The sequence below is a fragment of the Hypanus sabinus genome, chromosome 27 (genome assembly GCF_030144855.1).
Source record: "Hypanus sabinus isolate sHypSab1 chromosome 27, sHypSab1.hap1, whole genome shotgun sequence".
NCBI classification, from domain to species: Eukaryota; Metazoa; Chordata; class Chondrichthyes; order Myliobatiformes; family Dasyatidae; genus Hypanus; species Hypanus sabinus.
The window spans coordinates 37,875,349-37,898,757 of record NC_082732.1 but is presented as its reverse complement, the minus strand read 5'-3'; the positions used below and the strand labels follow the sequence as shown (position 1 = coordinate 37,898,757).

The 23,409-nt window shown below is 40.4% G+C and overlaps 1 protein-coding gene across 1 annotated transcript in view; it reads left to right on the top strand.

Moving 5' to 3' along the window:
- The window catches only part of cenps (centromere protein S), a 45,846-nt gene extending 31,128 nt beyond the window's left edge, over positions 1 to 14,718 (top strand). Inside the window, exon 6 of the mRNA XM_059952264.1 lies at positions 14,578 to 14,718. The gene's annotated coding sequence lies outside the window, so the exon portion shown is untranslated. The remainder of the gene's footprint in view (positions 1 to 14,577) is intronic.
- The last annotated feature ends 8,691 nt before the right edge of the window (positions 14,719 to 23,409 follow it).

Here is a 23,409-nt window from a genome sequence, read left to right as displayed (position 1 = left end):
AACAAATAAATACAATTTTTAAAGCATTTCTTGCAAGGAAGATGCATTAGTCATTCTTGCTTATAACCCTGCTGTAGAATACTGCTAAATCATTATGAAAGCAGGGAATGCACAGGAAAAGTCAGCAGCCACTGTTCCTGAGATATTGGGAATTTATTCTATTTGCATTCTAATTTCTTCTATCATACACAGTACTTACAATACTTAAACTCATAGCCCTTACAGTCCTCTATCCAGGGCTAGTCTTTCAAGATATCCCCAGGTGTAGCCCATCGTCAGAGATCTTTCCTCTCCTAGAGACGAGGTCTTTGGAGCTTCTGTTGGCATTTCTGTAGCTTTAGGTTTTTATTGGATGGGATGCCAGCTTCATGCCCAATTCTCCTCCTTTCACAGCCGGGCATGGCACTGTCCATGGAGGAGTTGACTTGTACATACTTTTATAATTGCTTTGAACTTTGAAGCAATTATAAAGTTGCTTTGTAATTTTATAAGTAGAGGTATATACTCTGGAAGTAGAGGTAAATCTAGATGTTCTTGTACTATTTTCAAACTTCTTTTCTAAATGTGGGGGCTTTGGGGTAGAGTGAAAACTGCCAAAAGACATGGCAAAGGCATCTGAATAGACAATAGTGTAAAAATAAAATGGTCTCCCCTTCCCTCCAACTCCCACCTTTGACAAACAGGTAACAAATGTACTATCAAAGTACATATATGTTACCATATACTACCCTGAGATTCATTTTTATGCTGATATTCACAGTAGAACAAAAATATACTATAGAATCAGTGAAAAACTACACACAGAGACTGACAAACCAATGTGCAAAAGAAGACAAATTGTGCAAATACAAAAATCCCCGATAATCGAAATCAACCAACCAACCAACCAATAAATAAATAATGTTGAGAACATGGGTTGTAGAGTTCTTGAAAGTGAGTCCATAGGTTGTAGAATCAGTTTGATATTAGGGTGAATGAAGTTATTCATGCTGGTTCAGGACCCTGACAGTTGAAGGGTAAATTGTTCCTAAGCTTCCTAAACACATAAGAGGCCTTACCTCCTTCCTGATGGCGGTATTACAAAGTAAGCAAAGATGTAAGTAAATGAACAATCATAGTTCGGAGCACTCAAGGTTGTTTAAGTAGATTATTTTCCATATATAGAGCTAATGTTTTATTGAAGTTGCCCTCTGAACAATTCTGTACTTGTGTTTGGGAGAGCAAGGCCTTCTTTTGCTTGATTTAGAACATTACAGTTGGCTGTACTTGGTCTATTATGATTTTGTCTATAGTTGCATATTTTGAAATTTGTTTGATCAGTTCTATAAACTTGTAATTTTATTGTGGCCTTGGGTTACCATGAGTGATTTTAAATGGGTTAAATTTATTAGGAAGTATGTAGACAAAAGTAAATCCACAATTCCTTGACCTCAAAGCTAAGGTTATTTTTTTGTCATGAGACATTTAAGAGAAATTTGGAGAGGTACATGGATGGGAGGGGTATTGAGGTCTATTGTCTGGGTGCAGATCAATGGGATTAAGGGTTCAGCATAGACTCGGTGGACCCAAGGGCCTATTTCTGTGTTGTAGTGTTCTATGACTCTTTGACTCTGTATTCTGAACCTTGTTATGACTATACATCAAGCAGCGGATTTGGTTAAATATCTCTTAACAGCTCTAAATATATTACAGCATTTTACTGTCTGGCCATGTTGTGTATGAATGCCTGGAATTCCAAAAACCTGAAGCTTCCTGTTTTATTAGTGCAAAGGTTTGTTTTGTAGTTGAACCTTCAGAATTTTAAACCTCAAATGAAATTTCAGAGTAATAGTGATGAAATTTATGTTTGTGATGTTGAATCTGCTCTTCTGTTAAATATGGTGTAAATTTCTATCATTGGTGCAATTAATTTGACATATTGATATAGATTTAATCCTGAGTGAAGTCTCAAGTGACCAGAAATGAAGACACACCAAATGGATTTGTATTTTTCATATAGACTCAATAGCTTTGTGAGCTAGAACACTGCTCTTTCATTAATACATCTTTGTTGAAATTCAGCTGAAGGATTTGAGAACATAGACTTTAATCTCTAGCAGCAATAAGAATCCATTTGAAGTGAGTTTGAAAGGTCTTGACCCAATTCCCAGTTGGCGTCAGTTCACAATACAGTTCTCCATCATTCAGCACTAATTAGCACAAGGACACATAGCATCTGGAGTGGGAAATGGAAAGATGATAATGGTTCCTTAGAGAGAAGTCTGGCATTTAACTGGCACTCAGCTTGTGTGTTCACCTGGAGTATCCTTGAGCATCAGATCTAACAATTTGCTTACCAGATCTGTCATAGTGTTGCATTGGCAAAGTCAGTGTTGCATTTGTGTGTGGTTCAGAAGTATGATTAACACAGAATAGAATCACAAACGAACAACAGTGAATAAGCAAAATAATGCTGTTTTATTTGATTGATCACATGGAGGAGCCGGAGATTCACAGTTTTCAGATTTCCAAAAGTAATGTTAATTTGCTTTGAATTCACCTCAATATGTTGATTTACAGAATTAAATTTTGTACTTAAAAGGTCAAACCATATAAAGCACAGTGCAAAAGTTCAAAGTAGTTGTCAAAAGTACGTATATGTTACCATATCGTAAACACAAACAATTCTGTAAATGCTGGAAATCTAAAGCACCATATGCAAAATGCTGAAGGAACTAAGCAGATCAGGCAGCATCCATGGAAATAAATAAACAGTCAATGTTTTGGACCAAGACTCTTCTTCAGGACTGGAAAGGAAGGGGAAGACGCCAGACTAAAAAGGTGAGGGTAGGGGAAGAAGGGCTAGCTGGAAGATGATAGGTGAAACTAGGTGGGTAGGAAAGGTAAAGGGCTGGACATTAATGAATCTGATAGGAGAGGAGAGTGGACCATAAAGGGAAGAAGGAGGGACACCAGTGGGAAGTGATACGTGAAAGGAGATAAGAGGGAATTTTTTTAAAAGAAGTAGAAATCGATATTTATGCCATCAGGTTGGAGACTTCCCAGGCAGAATATAAAATTTTGCTCCTGCACCCTGAGAGTGGCCTCATCTTGGACTGACATGATGGAATAGGAATTAGAATAAAAATGTTTGAAGTTCCGATTTTGGTGAATGGAGCGTAGATGCTCAATGAAGCAGTTCCCCAATTACGATGGGTCAACAATGTAAAGGGGGTCATATCGGGAGCACCGCACACAATAGATGAACCCAGCAGATTCACAGGCGGAGTGTTGTTTCACATCGATCGACTGTTTGGGGCCCTGAGTGGAGATGAGGGAGGAGATGAATGGGCAGATATATCACTTTGGCTGCTTGCAGAGGTAAGTACCGGGAGGGAGATTAGTGGAAGAGGGATGAATAGACACAAAGAGAGTGATCCTAGCAGGAATAGATTTCTTCTTCAGGTAAAAAAAATATTATGCCCCTCCCCCTTTCCTCTTCTTCTTTTCCCCATTGTGGCTTCATCACCTGGTGCCCCTTCTTCCCTTTCTCTTATGATCCACTCTCCTTCCCTATCAGATTCCTTCCTTCCCAGCCCTTTACCTTTCCTACCCACCTGGCTTCACCTATTACCTTCTAGTTAGTCCCTCTTCCTCTCCCCCTACCTTTTTATTCTGGCATCTTTCCCCTTCCCTTCCAGTCCTGAAGAAGGGTCTCAGCCCAAAATGTCGACAGTTTCCAAAGATGCTGTCTGACCTGATGACATCCCCCAATATTTTCTGTTGTTATTACCATATACCACCTTGAGATTCATTTTCTCGTGGGCTTTCCCAGTAGAACAAAGAAATACAATAGAATCAATGAGTAACTACTTACAAACAATGACCAACAAACAACCAATGTGGAAAAGAAGATGAGTTGTGCAAATACAAAGTAATAATAATAAATAATACTGAGAACATGAGTAGTAGAGTCCTTGAAAGTGAGTCCATAGGTTGTGGAATCAGTTCAGTGTTGGGGTGAGTGAGTTTATCCATGCTGGTTCAGGGGTCTGATGGTTGTAGGGTAATAATTGTTGATGAGGGCCTATGGCTCCTGTCCCTCCTTCCTGATAGCTGGTACGAGAAGAGAGCATGGCCTAGATGGTGGGGGTCCTTGATGATGGATCAAGCAGCCTACAGATGTAAAGTTAGTTGATCCTTAATATCAATGGGATGGATGTATTACTCGCATACAGTACTTTGTAATGCCAAAGTGTTATAAAGACTGGATTTCTTGTGTGTCTAGTTTGAAGAATATGAATCCTTCTTCTTGGAACAATCCAACAGGATTGAGGATTGCTTTCTTCCAGTTTTGTGAGTTATGAGGTGATTGAAGAGGCCTAAGCAGGACCAAAGACCACAAGTGGGACAGCAGGTCCATGATGGGGCAGGGAGGTGGGTTGTTGAGTTCTTTGGGAGTTGTGCTCAGTGGTGGGGAGGGCTTTTTCTGTGATGGATTCACCACTTTTTGTAAGTTTTTCTGTTTGTGGGTGTAGGTGTTTCCATACCAGGCTGTGATGAAACCAGTCAGGATACTCTCCACTGAACAACTTTGTCAAAGTTATACATTACATAGAGATTCTGTGGAAAAACAATTTAAATTTTAGTAGTAAGTTTGATGTCTATGGTATGACACATCTGGAATTATTTCCAGGTAGTGGACGATTTCTTTCCACGCCGCTCTGACATATTGGGAAATCACGTACCAGGCAAGTTACAGCAGTGGTTTACCATTGCCTTCTGCCGGGTGAGTTTTTTATAAGAGAGCACCAGCTCTTAACGGGAGCTGGCTGGACCCAAACTCAGGACCTCTCGCCCCAAAGTCCAGCGCTGATGCCACTACGCCACCAGCCGGCCTTTGAACGTCTACAATATTGAAAATATTCAAGTGGCTCAGTTTAATTTCAGAGAATGTATACAGTACTCAACCTGAAATTCTTAACTCTTTGCAGACACCCACGAAATAAGCTTAAAGAGTGAAAGACAGAAACATCAGAACCCCAAGATACCCTTTCCCCCTACCACAGACAAGCAGCAACAGAAGCATCAACCTTCACCCAACCCCTTCAAGCACTTTGAAGGATTTCTGTAGGACTTGATGATTAGGAAAGTCCTGAATTGCTCAGGACCTCATGATTAAGTTAGGAGACATCAACACAAGATCAAATCAAGGTAATAGAGGTGTAGCAGATAGCCAGCCATTGCCATCATTTTTCAGTGGTACCAATACAAGATCAAAAATCACATTCTTTTAAGACTTTTTGTTCCACTAATAGCTACAGTTACCGCTCAAAGGGGACAATAACTTTGTTCCTGTGAAATGATTTATTTTCAATCACATTCATCTTTAATGGGAAAGTAAATTGAATTATTTGGCAAATGTCATATTGCTACTTAAGAAAAATGAGCTTTCATTTTTGTGTGCATTGCTTTCATTTAAGGCTTTAGTGAATTGATGATTACAAAGTTTCCAGATGAGCAGTAGCCTCCAAGAGGACTGTCATAGGTTTTGGTGGCCAGCGTCCCTCAATGACCCGGAGATCTATGTAGGCTGGAATCAGGGCTTTACACTTTGGCTCTTGGTCACCGATGCCAAACAGTTCAAAGTTTAGAGAACAGACTAAGAGTGGTCCACCAGTCCTCCAGATTTGAGGATTCAGCTCAGGGCTAACAAATCTGACTGGTTTAAAAAAATTATTACAGAAATGGCAGTAAAAATCCTCCTACATCTGAGTGTAATGGTATTCCTGAGTTTCCATCCAGAACTTGCATGACTGACAGTAGTGAAATCCAAGCTACACGATGGAAGAAGCCCTGAACATCACCAGAGATAGAGGACCTTCATTGCTGCCTGAAACACCAGCAGCATAACAGGCATAAGAGAGGTGCAGTGAGTACAAGTGTAGATGGGCACCAAATAGCGATGGAGCCTCAGTTTAAATGCCTTGTTCAACACACGCAAAATGCTGGAGGAACGCAGCAGGCCAGGCAGCATCTAGGAAAAGATTATAGCCGACGTTTTGGCCTGAAATGTCAAGTGCGCTCTTTTCCTAGATGCTGCCTGGCCTGCTGAGTTCCTCCAGCATTTTGTGTGTGTTGCTCAGATTTCCAGCATCTGCAGATTTTCTCATGCTTGTGATTAAGTATCTTGTTATTCAAATGGTTCCTGATGGTGTACAAGAATACTCCAAGTAAACCCACTTAAAGCAGATTAGTTCACTTAAAGTCTTAAAAGCCAGTTTCACAATCACATTGGTGAGACTTTTTGTTTATTGGTGAGACTTTGGCTTAATGTGAGAAAAAAGTATAATATAACAGGAAAAACATTGTAATTCTGCTATACTGTCACTATGTCACAAGGCTTCCTGAATGACTTTCCTATTATACAGTTAATAATGCAGAAGACTTCCTTTGGATTTATCTGGCTGCCTTAATGAAAAGGGTTAGAAGATGCACAGGAGGAACACGTGTGTTTAATTCATTGTGGGATTGGAATTAATAAAGTTAGATTATAATTTTGATCTGAATCTTGTATTTATTTGGATAAAGGAATCTTAATATTTTTTAATGGAGGTAATAACACACCTTGCACAGTTGTGTTAGAGAGGTTAGTGCTTAATATAAAATCTCTAACTGTACATAGGTTCACTGAATTACAGTGTGGATAGTCACAGTACAATTAACTATCCACACGATCAATGCCTCTCATCATCTTGTACACCTCTATCAGGTCGCCTCTCATCCACCATTGCTCTAAGAAGAAAAGGCCGAGTTCACTCAACCTATCCTCGTAAGGCATGCTTCCCAATCCAGGGAACATCCTCGTAAATCTCCTCTGCACCCTTCCACATCCTTCCTGTAGTGAGGCGACCAGAACTGAGCACAGTACTTCCAAGTGGGGTCTGACCAGGGTCCCATGTAGCTGCAACATTACCTCTCGGCTCCTAAATTCAATTCCACGATTGATGAAGGCCAATACACTACACCTTCTTAACCACAGAGTCAACCTGTGCAGCTGCATTGAGCGTCCTATGGACTTGGACCCCAAGATCCCTCTGACCCTCCACACTGCCAAGAGTCTTACCATTAATACTATATTCTGCCATCATATTTAACCTACCAAAATGAACCACTTCACACTTATCTGGGTTGAACTCCATCTGCCACTTCTCAGCCCAGTTTTGCATCCTATCAATGTCCCGCTGTAACCTCTGACAGCCCTCCACACTATCCACAACACCTCCAACCTTTGTGTCATCAGCAAACTTACTAACCCATCCTTCCACTTCCTCATCCAGGTCATTTATAAAAATCACAAAGAGTAAGGATTCCAGAACAGATCCCTGAGGCACACCACTTGGTGTCCGAATATGACCCGTCTACAATCACTCTGCCTTCTGTGGGCAAGTCAGTACTGGATCCATAAAACAATGTCCCCTTGGATCCCATGCCTCCTTACTTTCTCAATAAGCCTTGCATGGGGTACCTTGTCAAATGCCTTGCTGAAATCCATATACATTACATCCACTGCTGTTCCTTCATCACAGCAGTAAATTTAGTAAATGACTATCTAAATCTGTTCTAGTGATGATGGATAAGGAATAAGTATTGTGAGGATTATGTATTGTTACACAACGAGATCTAGGTGTTCTTGTACATCAGTCAATGAAAGCAAGCATGTAGGTACAGCAGGCAGTGAAGAAAGCTAATGGCATGCTGGCCTTTATAACAAGAGGAATTGAGTATAGGAGTAAAGAGGTCCTTCTGCAGCTGTACAGGGCCCTGGTGAGACCCCACCTGGAGTATTGTGTGCAGTTTCGGTCTCCAAATTTGAGGAAGGACATTCTTGCTATTGAGGGAGTGCAGCGTAGGTTCACAAGGTTAATTCCCGGAATGGCGGGGCTGTCATATGTTGAAAGATTGGAGAGACTGGACTTGTATACACTGGAATTTAGAAGGATGAGAGGGGATCTGATTGAGACATACAAGATTATTAAGGGATTGGACACGCTGGAGGCAGGAAGCATGTTCCTGCTGATGAGTGAGTCCAGAACTAGAGGCCACAGTTTAAGAATAAGGGGTAGGCCATTTAGAACTGAGATGCGGAAAAACTTTTTCACCCAGAGAGTGGTGGATATGTGGAATGCTCTGCCCCAGAAGGCAGTGGAGGCCAAGTCTCTGGATGCATTCAAGAGAGAGTTAGATAGAGCTCTTATAGATAGCGGAGTCAAGGGATATGGGGAGAGGGCAGGAACGGGGTACAGATTGTGTATGATCAGCCATGATCACAGTGAATGGCGGTGCTGGCTAGAAGGGCCGATTGGCCTACTTCTGCACCTATTTTCTATATGGTATACTGACATATGTTGTGAAACTTGTTGCTTTCTGGCAACAAATACAGTGCAAGACAAAGGATTTACTAGAGAATGAAATCCAGCTAGTTCTAGTCTAGGGGCATGAAAGGTAATTTCTAACATAACAAGCACTCGTTAGGTTGAATGCTATTTAATTTATGGTTAAGGTGGCACTACTGATCATGTGCAACAGTTTCTGGTAGTCAAAAATATAAGAAATATAAAAATATAAGAAATCCCACTAAAAAAATCACTAAAATTTCCTTTTCTGTGGTAAATTGTGTTTAAAGTATTGCCACAAACAGTGAAGGAGCAAGCGATGGTGAGGCAAGTTTGTGTACCTGGCTGGAAGCCCAACAAGAGATTCATGTTAATGCCTGCTTAAGCCCCCAACCCCCAATCAGGGTCGTGTGGATGGTCGGATGAGTAGTTGGTGAATATCATAAGACGCAACCACTGTCGTCAGGCAGACAATCTCTGAGTAGTATTGATAATGGCTGGGGTCACCCGCTTTGTAAAAACACTACCCAGAAGAAGGCAATGGCAAACCATTTCAGTAGGAAAATTTGCCAAGATAATCATAGTCATGGAAAGACCATGATTGCCCATGTCATACAACATGGCAAATAACGAATGAGCGATTGTTAAGTATCGGAAGAACTATCATTTATGGTTTATCTAGAACCAAAGTAGCTGATACCAGATGATTAAGAGACATTGAGTGAGCAGCCAGATACCCTTTTATTCTCCCCCCACCCGCCCCTGAGGGCAGAAATAGCCAATTTAATGTTACATACATTATTTTAAATACATCAACCATCAATTCTTTTACTCAAATAAAAGGCATAGATTAAGTGGGTAGCCATTGACTTTTTCCCAGGGCAGAGGGACAGCTCTATCAAGTCACCTCTCATTCTTCACTCCAAAGAGAAAAGTCCTAGTTTGCTCAGCATATCCTCGCAATGCATTTATTATGTTATCCTCATAACATAAAAGCATTAGAAGCAGTAGTAGAAAACATTTCCACTTGACTCTCTCATGACAGTCAATAAGATAATGGTTCTATTCTTTTCCGCCTACTCCCCACATCCCTTGGTTTCTTCCAAGTCCAGAAACCTATTATTCATCTTGAGTATACTCAGTGATTGAACATTAACATCAAAGAATTCCAATGACTCATCATTGAAGGTTATTTTCTTAGCAATGCCAGTGATTCATTATACTAAACATTTTCTAATGCAAATACAGACGATTTAATTTGATGCCAATTTCAGCTCTTACCTCTGTCAATTAGAGATGAATGTGTTTCCTTGCCATAATTATTTCTAATTCAACTTCTATCAAGTGAACTTTCTGTTTTATATTTGGTTTGAAAAGGCACTGCCTTGCCTTAAGTTAATAATCCTTAATTGTCTGAGTTAGTAATGGTCATTTAGTAGTCCTTTATTGCCTTGTGTTAGTAGTGGTCAGTTAGGAGTCCTTCATCGCTTCTCCCTTTCCAGTCCCAATAAAGACTTGATCCAAAACTGTTTAATCCCCTCCATAGATGCTGGCTGAGTTTCTCCAGTATTTAGTATGTGTTACTCAAGATTTCCAACATTTGGAGAATCTTTTGTGCTTCTGCATAGTTGGATGGGTTGGATGAGACACAAGGTAATGTCATCTACTCTCAGTTGAACGTAAAACGTTTGATGACAATACTTTTGTGGAAGAGCTAGTAGTTAACCAATATTTATCTTTTGAAAATCCCTTAAATAATGGAAATAATATTGTCTGAGGGAGCTTGCTGTGCACAAATTAGCTGCTGTGTTTCTTACATTACAAAAATAACTACACCTCAAAAATATTTAGTAGGTTGTAAAACATTTTGGCACATCATGACAAAGACGTGGGCTGTTGTATGAAGATTATTATCAATTGTATTTTCAAAAATAGTATTCTCTACCCGGTGGAATATTGATTGATCAAATCTGATCAGTTTGTTTTGCTCTGTTTTACAGATCAGAATAATTTTCTTCACTCTATTAAACTACTGGCACTGAAACAAGGGTGCCATTATGCCAAGCATTCCCTTAAAGCACTGTTTTGCCTTTTCCTTTTAATAATGTTTACTGTGAATGATGTTTGCATCAAAGTACAAATTAGCACCTTTTTCTGCACAACATTTCAACGCCGATTAAATTACACCAAAGTGGTGCAATTTAAGAGCTGAAAGCAGAATGGACTGGAACAGGATGCTCCAAAGCTCCCTTGTTGGCTTCACATACAAAGAATCATAAATAGACTGTACATGTCTTCCCACAGTTTGTATACTTGTTTAAATGTGGATGCATGAGGGAGGAAAAAAGGACTGTTCTCAGAATGATATGGTATGGAATGCATAGAAAAGGCATGGAAGGTGATGGGGAGAAGGCAGGAGAGTGTGGTTGAGAGGGATAATAAACAGCCATAATGTAATGGTGGAGCAGAGTCGATGGCCAAATGGCATAATTATGTTGCTACATTTTATGAACTAGCAATTCAATCCAGTAGGTTGGTGCTATTCGAGGTGAAGCCTGTAGGTAACTCAAAGATTCAAAGTACATTTATTATCGAAGTATGTATGCAGTATACAAACCTGAGATTGGTCTTCCCACTTACAGCCACAAAACAAAGAAACAGCATGGAACCTGCTCAAGCAAATCATCAAACACCCAATGTACAAAAAGAAAACAAATCGTCCAAATGGTAAAATATGAGTACATAACGCACAGAACATTAAATGTCAAACCATAGAGCCTTGAAGCAGTCTAAGAATGTTCAGTTCAACTTAGCGCCATGTCAGTTCAATTTCATATAGGCCACAGAGCCAGTCAGCCCTGATCAAAGTCATCCTCAGAATATAGGGACATCCATTGAGAATGGAGAAGAGGAATTTCTTTAGCCAGAGGGTGATGAATCTGTGGAATTCATTGCCACAGATGGCTGTGGAAGCCAGGCCAATGGATATATTTAAGCCGGAGGTTGATATGTTCTTGATTAGTCAGGATGTGAAAGGTTACAGGACAAGGCAAAAGACTGGGGTTGAGAGGAAAGTGAATAAGCCATGATGAAATAGAGGAGCAGACTTGATGGCCTCGAAGGATCCATCATCCAGGTCATGTCCTCTTTTCGCTCCTATAGTCAACCTGAAGTCCCTCACTACTAGTTTCAGGAATGTGCCACAAAGGACCCCTTGTTCAACTATCAACTTGTCCCTGATTTTGTTTTATTGCACTAATGTCTCTCTTCTCTTCACTTTCTTGTGCATATAATTTATGTACAATTTATATTCTACAGTTGCCTGTACTTATGATGTTACCGCAAAAACGTTTTTCATTTTACCTGCACCTCACAGTAATTGTGCGCAGGGCAAAGAACTCAGCTGGACTCAACCTGGTGTTATTGGGCCTATTATGTGGACCATATCATTTTGTATTCTGAGTAAGTGGTGAATCTGGACCAGATTAAGATACAATTATTACATTCAACCATTAGGAACAGTTATTACCTTACAACCATCAGGCTCCTGAACCAGCATGGATAATTTCTCTCACTTCAATTCTGAACTGATTCTACAACCTATGGACTCGCTTCCAAGGATTCTATAACTCGTGTTTTCAGTATTATTTATTTATTACTTTATTTGTATCTGCACAACTTCTCTTGCACATAGGTTGTTTGTAAGTCAATGTATGTAATTATTTATTGATTCTATTGTATTTCTTTTTATGGACTCACTTTCAAGGACTCTACAAGTTAATGTTCTCAGTATTTATATTTGCACAGTTTGTTTTTTGCACATTGGTTATTTGTTAGACTGTATATTTTCATTGATTCTATTGTATTTCTTCTCTACTGTGAGAAAATTGGGGCAGCATGGTAGTGTGGTGGTTAGCAAACTCTTTACAGTACCAGTATTTGTGTTCAATTTGCTCTGCTGTCTGGAAGGAGTTTGCACGTTCTCCCTGTGACGCCTGGTTCCCTCCTGGTGCTCTGGTTTCTGCCCACAGTCCAAAGATGCACTGGTTCGTAAGTTAATTGTAAATTCGTAGGTCATTGTAAATTGTCCAGTGATTAGGCTAAGATTAAACTGGGGGATTGCTGGGCAGCAAGGTCTACCCAGAAGGGCCAGAAGGTCTACTCTGTGCTGTATAAGCAGGGTAAGCACATGGTAACATTTGTGTTCTTTGATAATAAATTTACTTTGATCTTTGAATCGGGTGGTTTGTTTCTGTAAACAGCATAGGGGGCACTCCGGTGAGACATTTGAGATTTGTAATTGCAAACCAGTGAAATGAGTGGTCAGTTGTGTAATTTACTTGATTTCAATTTGTGAAATTAATGATTGAGAAAGAAAACTATTTAAAGGTGTAATGTATAGAAAAAGTATCCTGGAAACCATCTAAGAAATTTTGAGTTTTATTTTGAGAAGGTCATATCCTGTAATTGATCTGCACAAGATGCTAGTAATGGCTCTTCCAGAGAATTATAATTTCTCAATTTTATAGTTTAGTTCACTTCTAATGAACTGCCTGATCAGAAACTAATTCCATGTTTATGACATTTGAAAGTATGTTTTTGTGTGTATGATTAGAAATGTCTCTGAATGGAAGCTATAAACCTCCTTAATAGGTAGTTCATTAAAATTGGGCTGCAATTTTAATGAAGAATATTACAAACTTTCATCTATTTGTATCATAAATTTAAGAAACCTGAAGTGAAAAATGTAGTACAATTAGTCAGTTATGATGTCCCTCAATTACCATGTTTCCATTTACAATTAGATGAAGCTGTCACTCTTTATATACACTGAGCTTGCAGGCTTTTATTGGGTTAATGGTGCACATTGACTATTAAGCTGTGATTGTGTTCATTAATTTTTGTGCGTCAGTGTTTTGCTATAAAAGAGCTGGAGATAGTTTCTGTGGAATAGACTGAGGAGTTTGCCGTTCATTTAACATTTCAGAAGATTGAGCCCGAGCATGAAGTGGCTAGTGACAATCAGTGTGGTGTCTCTGCTGCTTCTCGTGGGTGTTGAGGGCACCGACCCACTGGAAGAGAGAATGAAGCTTCAGGTGAGCGGAATGAATACAGGTAGTTTGCCCAGATGATTGAATAGGAAGGCAGATGTGGAAATATTTGCAAGGGGAGTATTGAATTAAAATTGCTGGAAATACTAAGTGGGGAGATATGGGAAAAAAATCAAACCAGTAAAAGTTAAAGAGAGATTTTTTAAGGTATTGGTTTATTATTGTCATACTAAGATAAAGTGAAAAGCTTGTCTTGCATACTGTTCATACAGATCATATCATTACACAGTGCATTGAGGTAGAGTAACGTAAAACAATAACAATGCAGAATAAAGTGTAAAAGCTACCAGAAGAAGTGCATTGCAGGTAAACGATAATGTGCAAGATCATAACAAAGTAGATTGTGAGATCAAAAGTCCATTTTATCGTACAAGATCTATTCTCAAGTCTGATTATAGAGGGGTAAAAGCTGTTGTTGAGCCTATTGGGACCTCCTTTTAGGCTTTTGTATCTTCTGCCTGATGAGAGAGAGGAGAAGAACGAATGGGTGAGGTCTTTGATTATGCTGGCTGCTTTACTGAGGTAGTGAGGAGTATAGACATTCTGTGAAGAGGAGGCTAGTTCCTGTGATGTGCTGAGCTGTGTCCACACTTCTCTGCATTTCCTTGCGGTCACGTGTAGAATAGTCACAATACCATGTCATAATGCATCCACACAGAATGCTTTCTGTAATGCATCAATTAAAATCATTAGGAGTTGATGGGGACATACCAAATGTTGAAGTAAAGGTATTGGGGAACTGAAGTATTTTGTTGGAGCAGAATAGGATGAATAGTTTTCAATAGCAAAATGCATATAAAAAGCATGAGTGGACAGGAAACACACTCATTTAGCTTGGGAAAAATGCCGCATTTGGTTTGAGTGAATAAGCCATGTTCACTACCAGCTAATCTGTTGAGGCAAATAGACAGGAAAAAAATTAGTTTTCTGTCAACATTCTTTCTGTCACTCAAATAAACATTATGACTGTTTATTTCTCTCCATAGATGTTTCCTCACCTGTTGAGTTCCTCTAGCATTTTGTGTGTATTTCTCAACATTTCTACCTTCTGCAGAATCTCTAAAGTTTCTTTTCCTTTGTTTATCCCCAAGGAGTTGACCAAAAGTAAAAAGTCACTGATCTTGAAGCTGCTGGCTGGCTTGTTGGAGATTGATGATCATCTTTCTGAAAGTGGCTTTACGTATTCGAACACAGAAGAGGCAGAAGAGAGTTCACGAGAGGGGAGGTCAGTAGCTGGAGGAATCCCTCGGAGAGAGCAGAAAGCTCCCTGCAAACTGTTCTTTTGGAAGACTTTTTCACACTGTTAAGTACTAGCTTCTGGCTCGGTCTAAGCTAGTGTATTGGGGAAAAAAATATGTTGTATCCTGTTAAACTTGTACATTAAAACTATCATGTTTTTGTATATTCCAACTACATTACAATTATTTACATGAAATGGTTATGATGCATTAATTAGACTTGATTTCAATACATTTTGCTTGCCTTTCACAATATATAAATTCATTGCTTCTGAGTGAGATGAAATCTGGATTAAACAATCAGTCTTATGAAGAGTTGGTATGTAATTTTGGTTACTGCCCTGATTATTTTCAGCAGAACACCTTTATGTTAACCTATGTCAAGATGAGATTTGGTTTTACATCCCTTGTTATCAGAGGTCTTTGCTAACATTGAAGATCTATTTGAGAGGTGTAGCATTCCTGAACTCAGCATAATCCGTTCCTTGATCCAAAAACTCAGAAGAATGAGATGTAAGGCTTAGATATTCCAATATTTTACTCTGACTTGATAATGATGGATGAGCAGATTGCAATGATGTTAGTGCAATGATGTTTCGGACATTCTTAGTGTCTACTTAATTGGAGGTATCTTATAAATAACAATAAAAAAAATAAAGACCATTATTTACACTGCATATTATGTCCTTTTGTTCTTTTTTCTCTCAGTGGGCAGCAGTCAACATGGGGCTAATAAAAAGAAAAGAGGTTCAAGCAGATTGACCATTGTTGGAGTGGGACTTTGTTAGAGTGGTCTGGCTTTGGCTCAATAGGCTTAGGTGAGAACAGACTTGGGCAAGCATAGGCAAAGGTTCTAAATAAGTAAAAAAGTTTTTAGTAAGTTTTTTACTTACTATAGGATGGATCTGTAGGTATTGGTATGTTCCTTGAGTGAGGTATGGGAAATTTGGGAGACCTCCAGTCTTCCTGATAATTACATCTGCACAAATTGCATTGAACTGCAGCTCCTTAGAGACCATATTAAGGAAATGGAGCTGCAACTCAATGACGTTTGGCTCATATGGAAATATGATTGATACAGGGAGGCAGTCACTCCTAAGTTGCAGAAGGCAGGTTATTGAGTGACAGGAAAGGAAAAGGGAATAGGCAGCCAGGGCAGAGCACCCCTATGGCTATTCCCCTCAATAAGTATACCATGTTGGATACTGGTGGGCTGGGGGAACGACTTACTGGGGTAAGTGACCAGGTGTCTGGCTCTAAGTCTGGCTTTGTGGCTCAGAAGTGAATGGGTGGGGGGTAGGAGTGCAGTTGTGATAGGGGATTATAATTAGAGGAGCAGAAAACAGACTCTGTGGACATGAAAGAGACATCAGGATGGTATGTTATCTCCCAGGTGCAGAGGGTCAGGGATGTCTTGGATCGAGTCCACAGCATTCTAAGGGGTGAGGCAGGATTTTGTTGTACATATTGGTACCAATGATGCAGGTAGGAAAAGGAAGGAGATCCTGAAGAGAGAATGTAGGGAGCTGGACAGAAAGCTGAAAAGCAGGAACTCCAGAGCAATAATCTCTGGATTGCTGCCTGTGGCACGTGCCAGTAAGGGTAATAAAAGGATAATTTTCAGATGACTGCATGGCTGAGGAACTGGTGCAGGAGGCAGGATTTCAGATTTCTGGATCATTGAGATCTCTTCAGGGGAAGGTATGACCTGTACAAAAGGAACCAATATGCTTGCAAGCAGGGTTGCTAGAGGGAGGGTTTGAACTAATTTGGCAGGGGGATGGGAACTGGAGTGATGGCTGAAGATGGGGCAGTTGGTATACCAGCAGATGAAGAGTGTAGTAAGAATGTGAGGAAGGATAGATAATAGGGCATAAATTGCTGTCAGTGGGATGAGATAAACTAACAGGGAGCCAAAAACTAAAATGAATATAGAACTGAAGGTATATTTGAATGCATGCAGTATATAGAATATGATAGATGATCTTGTAGCACAGCTAGTGATTAGCAGGTATGATGTGAGTATCTCTGAGTTGTGACTGAAAGAAGATCATTGTTGGGAGCTTAAAATCCAAGGATACACCTTGTATCAAAAGGACAGGCAGGTAGGTAAAGTGGGTAGGGTGGTTCTATTGGTAAAGAATGAAATCAAATCCTTAGAGTTGAATGTAGAATCCTTGTGGGTAGAGTTAAGAAACTGCAAGGGTAAAAAAGCCCTGATGGGAGATAGAGAAGGCATGTAAAAAGGGCAATGTTCTGTTAACCATGGGGGATTTCAAAATGCAGGTAGATTGGGAAAATCTGGTTGATATTGGACACTAAGAGAGGGATTTTGTAGAATATCAACAAAATGGCTTTTCGGAGCAGCTTATGGTTGAGCCCACAAGCTCCATGGCAATTCTGCATTGGGTGTTATCTGATGACCCAGATTTGATTAGGAAACTTAAGCTAAAGGAACCCTTGGGAGGCAGAGATCATAATTTGATAGAATCTACCCTGCAGTTTAGGAAGGAGAAGCTAAAATCAGATGTATCAGTATTACAGTGGAGTAAAAGGAATTATGGAGGTGTGAGAGAGGAGCTGGCAAAAGTTGATTGGAAGGGGAACATGAGCAGGGATGATGGCATAACAGCAATGGCTGCTGCTTTTGGGAGGAAATTCAGAAGGTGCAGGAAAGACACATCCCAAAGATGAAGAAGTATTTTAAAGGGAGAATGAGGCAACCATGATGACAAGGGAAGTCAAAGACAACATAGAAGCAAAAGAGAAGGCATATGATATAGTAAAGATTAGTGGGAAGATAGGAGATTGGGAAGCTTTTAAAATACAACAGAAGGCAACTAAAAAGCCATAAAGAGAGAAAAGATGAAATACGAAGGGAAACTAGTCAATATAAAGGAGGGTACCAAAAGATTTTTTTTGATATATGAGTAAAAGAGGCGAGAGTGGAAAATGGACTGCTGGAAATTGATGCTGGTGAGGTAGTAATGAAGGACATCAAAATGGCAGAGAAACTGAAATATTTTGCATCACTTCCACTGTGAAAGACACTAGCGAAATGCCAGAAATGTGAGTGTGTCGGGGCAATAGTGAGTGCCATTGCTATTATTAAGGAGAAGATGCTTGGGAAGCTGGAAAGTCTGAAGGAATGTAAGTCTTCCAGACCAGATGGACTACACTGCAAGTTTCTAAAAGAGGTAGCTAAAGAGAGGCATTAGTAATGATCTTTGAAGGATCACTAGATTCCTGAGGGCTGGAAAGTTGCAAATTTCACTCCACTCTTTAAGAAGGTGGGGGAGGAGGCAGAAGAAAGGAAATTATAGGCTTATAGGTCAGTTAGCCTGACTTCAGTGGTGGAAAGATCAGGATAGACAAAGGAGAGTCAGTGAATGGATTTTCAGAAAGCCTTTGACAAGGTGCCACATGTGAGGCTGTGTAACAAAATAAGAGCCCATGGTATAATTAAAGTTTCTAGAATGGACAGAAGATTGGTTGACTGGCAGGAGGCAAAGAGTGGGGATTAAGGAGGTCCTTTTTGGTTGGCTGCTGGTACCTACTGGTGTGTCGCAAGAGTTGGTGTTGGGCCACTTCTCACGTTGTGTGTCAGTGATTTGGCTGAAGGATTCAATGGTTTTGTGGCCAATACAAAGACAGGTGGAAGGGTAGGTAGTATTGAGGAAGCAGGGTGTCTGCAGAGGGACTTAGGCAGATTGAGGGAATGAACAAAGAAGTGGCAGATGGAAATATAATGTCCAGAAGTGCATGCTCATGCACATGGACAAAAAGAATAAAGGCATGACCATTTTGTAAATGGAGAGAAAATTCAAAGATCAGAGAGACCTGGGAATCTTTGTGTAGGATTCCCTAAAGATTAACTTGCAGGCTGAGTTGGTGGTGAGGAAGGCAAATGAAACATTAGCATTCATTTCAAGAGGACTAGAATACAAAAGCAAGGATGAAATGCTGAGCCTTTGTAAGGCATTGGTCAGATCTTACTTGGAGTATTGTGAACAGTTTCGGGGCAGATGTGATGGCATTGGAGGGTATCCACAAGAGGTTCATGAGAGTGATCCCAAGAATGAAAGGGTTAACATATGAAGAGTGTTTCATGGCTCTGGGGCCTGTACTTGCTGGAGTTTAGAAAAGTGAGGGAGGATCTCATTGAAACCTAAGGAATGTTGGAAAAAATAGATAAAGTGGATGTAGAAAGGAAGCCTCCTGTAGTGGGAGAGTCTAGGACCAGAGGGCTCAGCCTAAGAACTGAGAGATATCATTTAGAACAGAGATGATGAAAACTTTATCTAGTCAGAGGTTGGTGAATCTCCGGAGTTTTTTTTTGCCACAGATGGGTATGTAGGCCAAGTCTTTGGGTAATGTTTAAGGAGGAGATTGATTGGTTCTTGATTAATCAGGACATCAAAGGTTACATGGAGAAGGCAGGAGAATGGGGTTGAGAGAGATAATAAATCAGCCAGGACAGAACTGCAGAGTAGGCTTGATGGGCTGATTGGTCTAAATCTGCTTCTGGGTCTTACGGACTTTCTAGAAAGGGATAATGCCAAACTCTTTGACGTACCCTTGCCCCTCATCTCCAACTCTGTTTACACTACACCAAATGATGCATCTTAACCACCTGCCTATTTTAGATGGAAATTTCTCATTACCAGCTGTTGTTCAAAGCCAATCCATTGAACAACCGCTGAGTAAACAAAGGGTTACACAATGAGACCAGTTTGCATGGGCTTCAATGGGCTTGGAGTCTCTGATCTGCAAATCACCCACTTCAAAGGCATGTAGAAATGCCAAACAAAGTTGGTCTTAACAGCAATGGCCAGTTCTGTGAAACAATAGATTAAAAACTTCCATTCTTTTTGAAAGCATTATCATTCCACATTATAGTTGACAGGTTAAAGCATCTAGCCTCCCTACTCTGGATATTTAAAAAAAAGAAAATGGAAGCTTATAAGTTATAAATGTAACAATCCCCACTTAAACTGCACTAGAGGGGTAGCACCCAAATCACTTCAACAACTTTCTTGTCAACTTTTGATTTATTGTGATGAACCTTGGGATTGGGGGCATGAAATTACTTTGGACCTCATGGTATTAAACAAGATCTAATTTTCTCTGATCTTTGGTGGGACACTCTGAAAATCCTACAGCAATGAGGCTACAGCTTTATGTGTACAAGGTGGAAACATTTGCACTCATGCCTTTAGAGTGCTGAAATTGAACACATTTATAATTAAAATATTCTTATCTTAAACTCATGGCTGCCTTGACTTGAACTAAAAATATTTAGTGGGTCAAGCAGCACCTGTGGAGATTAAAAAAAATACATTTCCTGTCAATAAACCTCCACATTGAATGGACTAGATTACATTGTTGGCTCTGTACAAACTATTTATATACTGCAGTCTCTTTTGAGACCACAGTCAATGCATTTTGGAAATCTCACCGATAATCAACACTGGCACACCTCAAGGACGTGAGCTGCTTAGCCCACAGCTCTCTTCTCTTTACACTCATGACTAACGTCCAGGCACAGCTCAGACATCATCAAAAACTAGCTGATCACGCAACTTCTGTTGGCAGAATCTCAGAAGATTCAGTTGTGAGATAGATTGGCTGGGTGATTGATGTCAGAAGAACAACCTTGAGCTCAAGCTTAGTCAGATCACAGACTGATTATGGATTTCACAAAGGGGAAGTTAGAGAAACACCATACTAGTCTTCATCAAGTGGTCAGCAGTGGAAAGGGTGAGCAGTTTTAAGTTTGTGGGTGGCAACATCTCGGAAAATCTACTCAGGGCACAAAATATTGATGCAATTACAAAGGCACACAGATGACTATAGCTTGTTAGGAGTGATAAGATTTGGTTTGTCACCAAAGACTTTCGTGAATTTCTACAGATATACCATGGAGAGCATTCTGACTGGTTGTATCGCCGTCTGATATGGAGGCTTCAATGCCCAGGGTCGGAAAAAAAGCGGCAGAGGGTAGTAGATTCAGCCAGCACCATCGCGACACTAGCTTCCTCACGTCAGGTGCACTGATCTGCTGCCAGCAAGAGAAAAATTTAAGGTAGAGACTGGGGCAGAGGCGATGGTTCAAATAACTCGATATTTCCTGTGCTAGATCTGTGTCCACTAGTTCTGTACCTAATTGTTGTGCAATGATGAACCTATTTACACCCCAGAATTAGATAACGAGATCTATTTCAACTCATCCTGTACTGGATTATAGTTCTATATCATTTGCATCTTATATAACAGAAGGTCTATGCTTATCAGTTCTGCACCCTGGTGCTATAGTGACAGACTTGTCTTCACCAGTACTGTACTTATGTTATACAGTGACACACACCCCTATCCTCTCGCAGTGTACCTCCATATTAGAGACAGATCTGAACCTGAACCTGTCGATAATGACAGACCTGTGCCCCTCAGTACAATACACTAGGATTAATCTTTTCTGTACTGAGCCCATTATATAGAGGCAGACCTATTCCCACCTGTCTCATTATATAAAAACCAATACTGTGACAGGCTTCTTCCCATTTATCCACAAAGCTGTGCTTATCAATACATTCTAGCTACACTAAGCAGTGGGTGCAGGCTGACCCCAAGAATATGGTTGGGCCAAACTCAGCATGGTGCCTGGCTGTCTTGTCCAAAATGCATGTGGGCCCCACATATCTAGTGTTAGGCTCCCCGTTTATAAGTCAGAATTAAAATCCAGTTCATTACCACTGGCATATGTAGTGAAATTAGATTCTTTGCATTGTTACGAATACGCCACAACTCTGAGGGGCCGAAGGGTACAACGTAGCCCCCTCCTTTTTGAGAATCATAAGATCACTATTAAGTCAGTTCAGGAGACCCAGGAAATGAGAGAAAGACATGCAGAATCCACAAAGAGTTTGGAATGTGTCCTGGCCTCCGAAAGGCGGGACCATTGATACCGGCTATTGTCTCTTGGAGACGGAATTGTGTATTGAATCCTGTACAATGCATCGAAGCCCCCAGGCAATGAACCGGTGGGGGGGGGGGGGTGGGTTGGTGGAGGGATTGCATCATCCCAACCTGATTGAAGTCTGAGACCCTGTGAGTCAGGATAAAAGAGGGTCTGTGGGAACAGCCCCTCAGATGCACCAGAAGAAACGCTAGAACTCCTGTAATAGTGTAATAGCAAAGCCAGTGGAAACAGCCCACGTGCGTCCCTTTCCATTTGCCTTGGAATCGGTGGGTCTTGTACGGAAGAACGGTTTTAGCTAACAACAACGGGGAAATCAGTCCCCCAACAACTCTCGAAGGATTGACATTATAAAAGGAATGGGCAAGTTAAACCTCCGTCTTTCTCTTGACTCCAACCAAAGGCTGCAGCCTACAGCTTGAATGAACTAAAGTGACTTTTATATTTCCATCGGACAATACATTATCCCCTAGACGACGATAGAGCTATTTCTTATTATTATTATACCCGCACTTTTAGATTTAGTATTGACGATGTATATTATCTGTATGTTTGCATTTATATTATTTTTGCATATTTTATCAATAAATACTGTTAAAAATAGTACCATCAGACTTCAACGGACCTTTGCTGGTAAGTGACCCAGTTACGGGGTATGTAACAGCATCAACTGATTTTTTTTTTCCTTAAGAATAGGGGAGGGGCAGCCTTTGTTAAGGAGATAGTGAAGGTAAGTGTGATTTTACTTGACATTAATGTTAGGTTTCAATTATTGATCTCAGCTTACTTACTGCCTGCCACACCACTAGCCTTTAGAATTTAGAATTTATTTATTTAAATCTTACATCTTGCATGAGGGAGTAAAAATCTTTGCGTTATAACTGTTGTAATGTAGAGACATGTGAATTTAAAAGTCTAATGGCTTGTAGAAAGAAACTGTCCCGTAGCCTGTTGGTCCTGGCTTTAACGCTGCAGTAGCATTTGCTAGATGGAAGCAGCTGAAACAGTTTATGGTTAGGGTGACTGGTGTCCCTGATGATCTTCCAGGCCTTCTTTATGCACCCGCTGCAGTAAATATTTTCAGTGGAGGGAAGTTCACATCCATAGATGTGCTGAACTGTCCGTACCATTCTGCAGTGCCCAGCGATCAAGGTTGGTGCAGTTCCCGTAACAGGCAGTGATACAGCCAGTCAGGGTGCTCTCTATGGTGCCCCTTTAGAAGCTCTTGAGGATTTGGGGGCTCATGCAGAACTTCTTCAGTTGCCCAAGGTGGAAGAGACGCTGTTGTGCTTTTTTTTGCTGCAAAGCCAGTGTGCACAGTTCAGGTGAGATAATCGGTGATGTGTATCTGAGGAAATTGAAACTACTTACCCTCTCAAATGCAGGCCCATTGATGTTGATTGGGCTGGGCCTGTCTCTGTTCCTCCTGTAAACCACAATCAGCTCTTTTGTTTTTTGGACATTTGGAGAGAGGTTGTTATCCCAGCACGACTGTGTCAGGGCATCAATCTCTGCTCTGTCGACTGTCTCGTCACCTCTCGAAATAAGTCCGATTAAAGATGTGTCATCTGCGAATTTGATCAGCAGATTGGAGCAGTGTGTGGCAGCAAGACATTGGTGTAGCAATAAGGTGACATTTATGTACTTTGATAAACTTAATTTGAACCTTGAGCTGACACAAGGCTGTCTGGATGGTCAAAGTTCCCCAT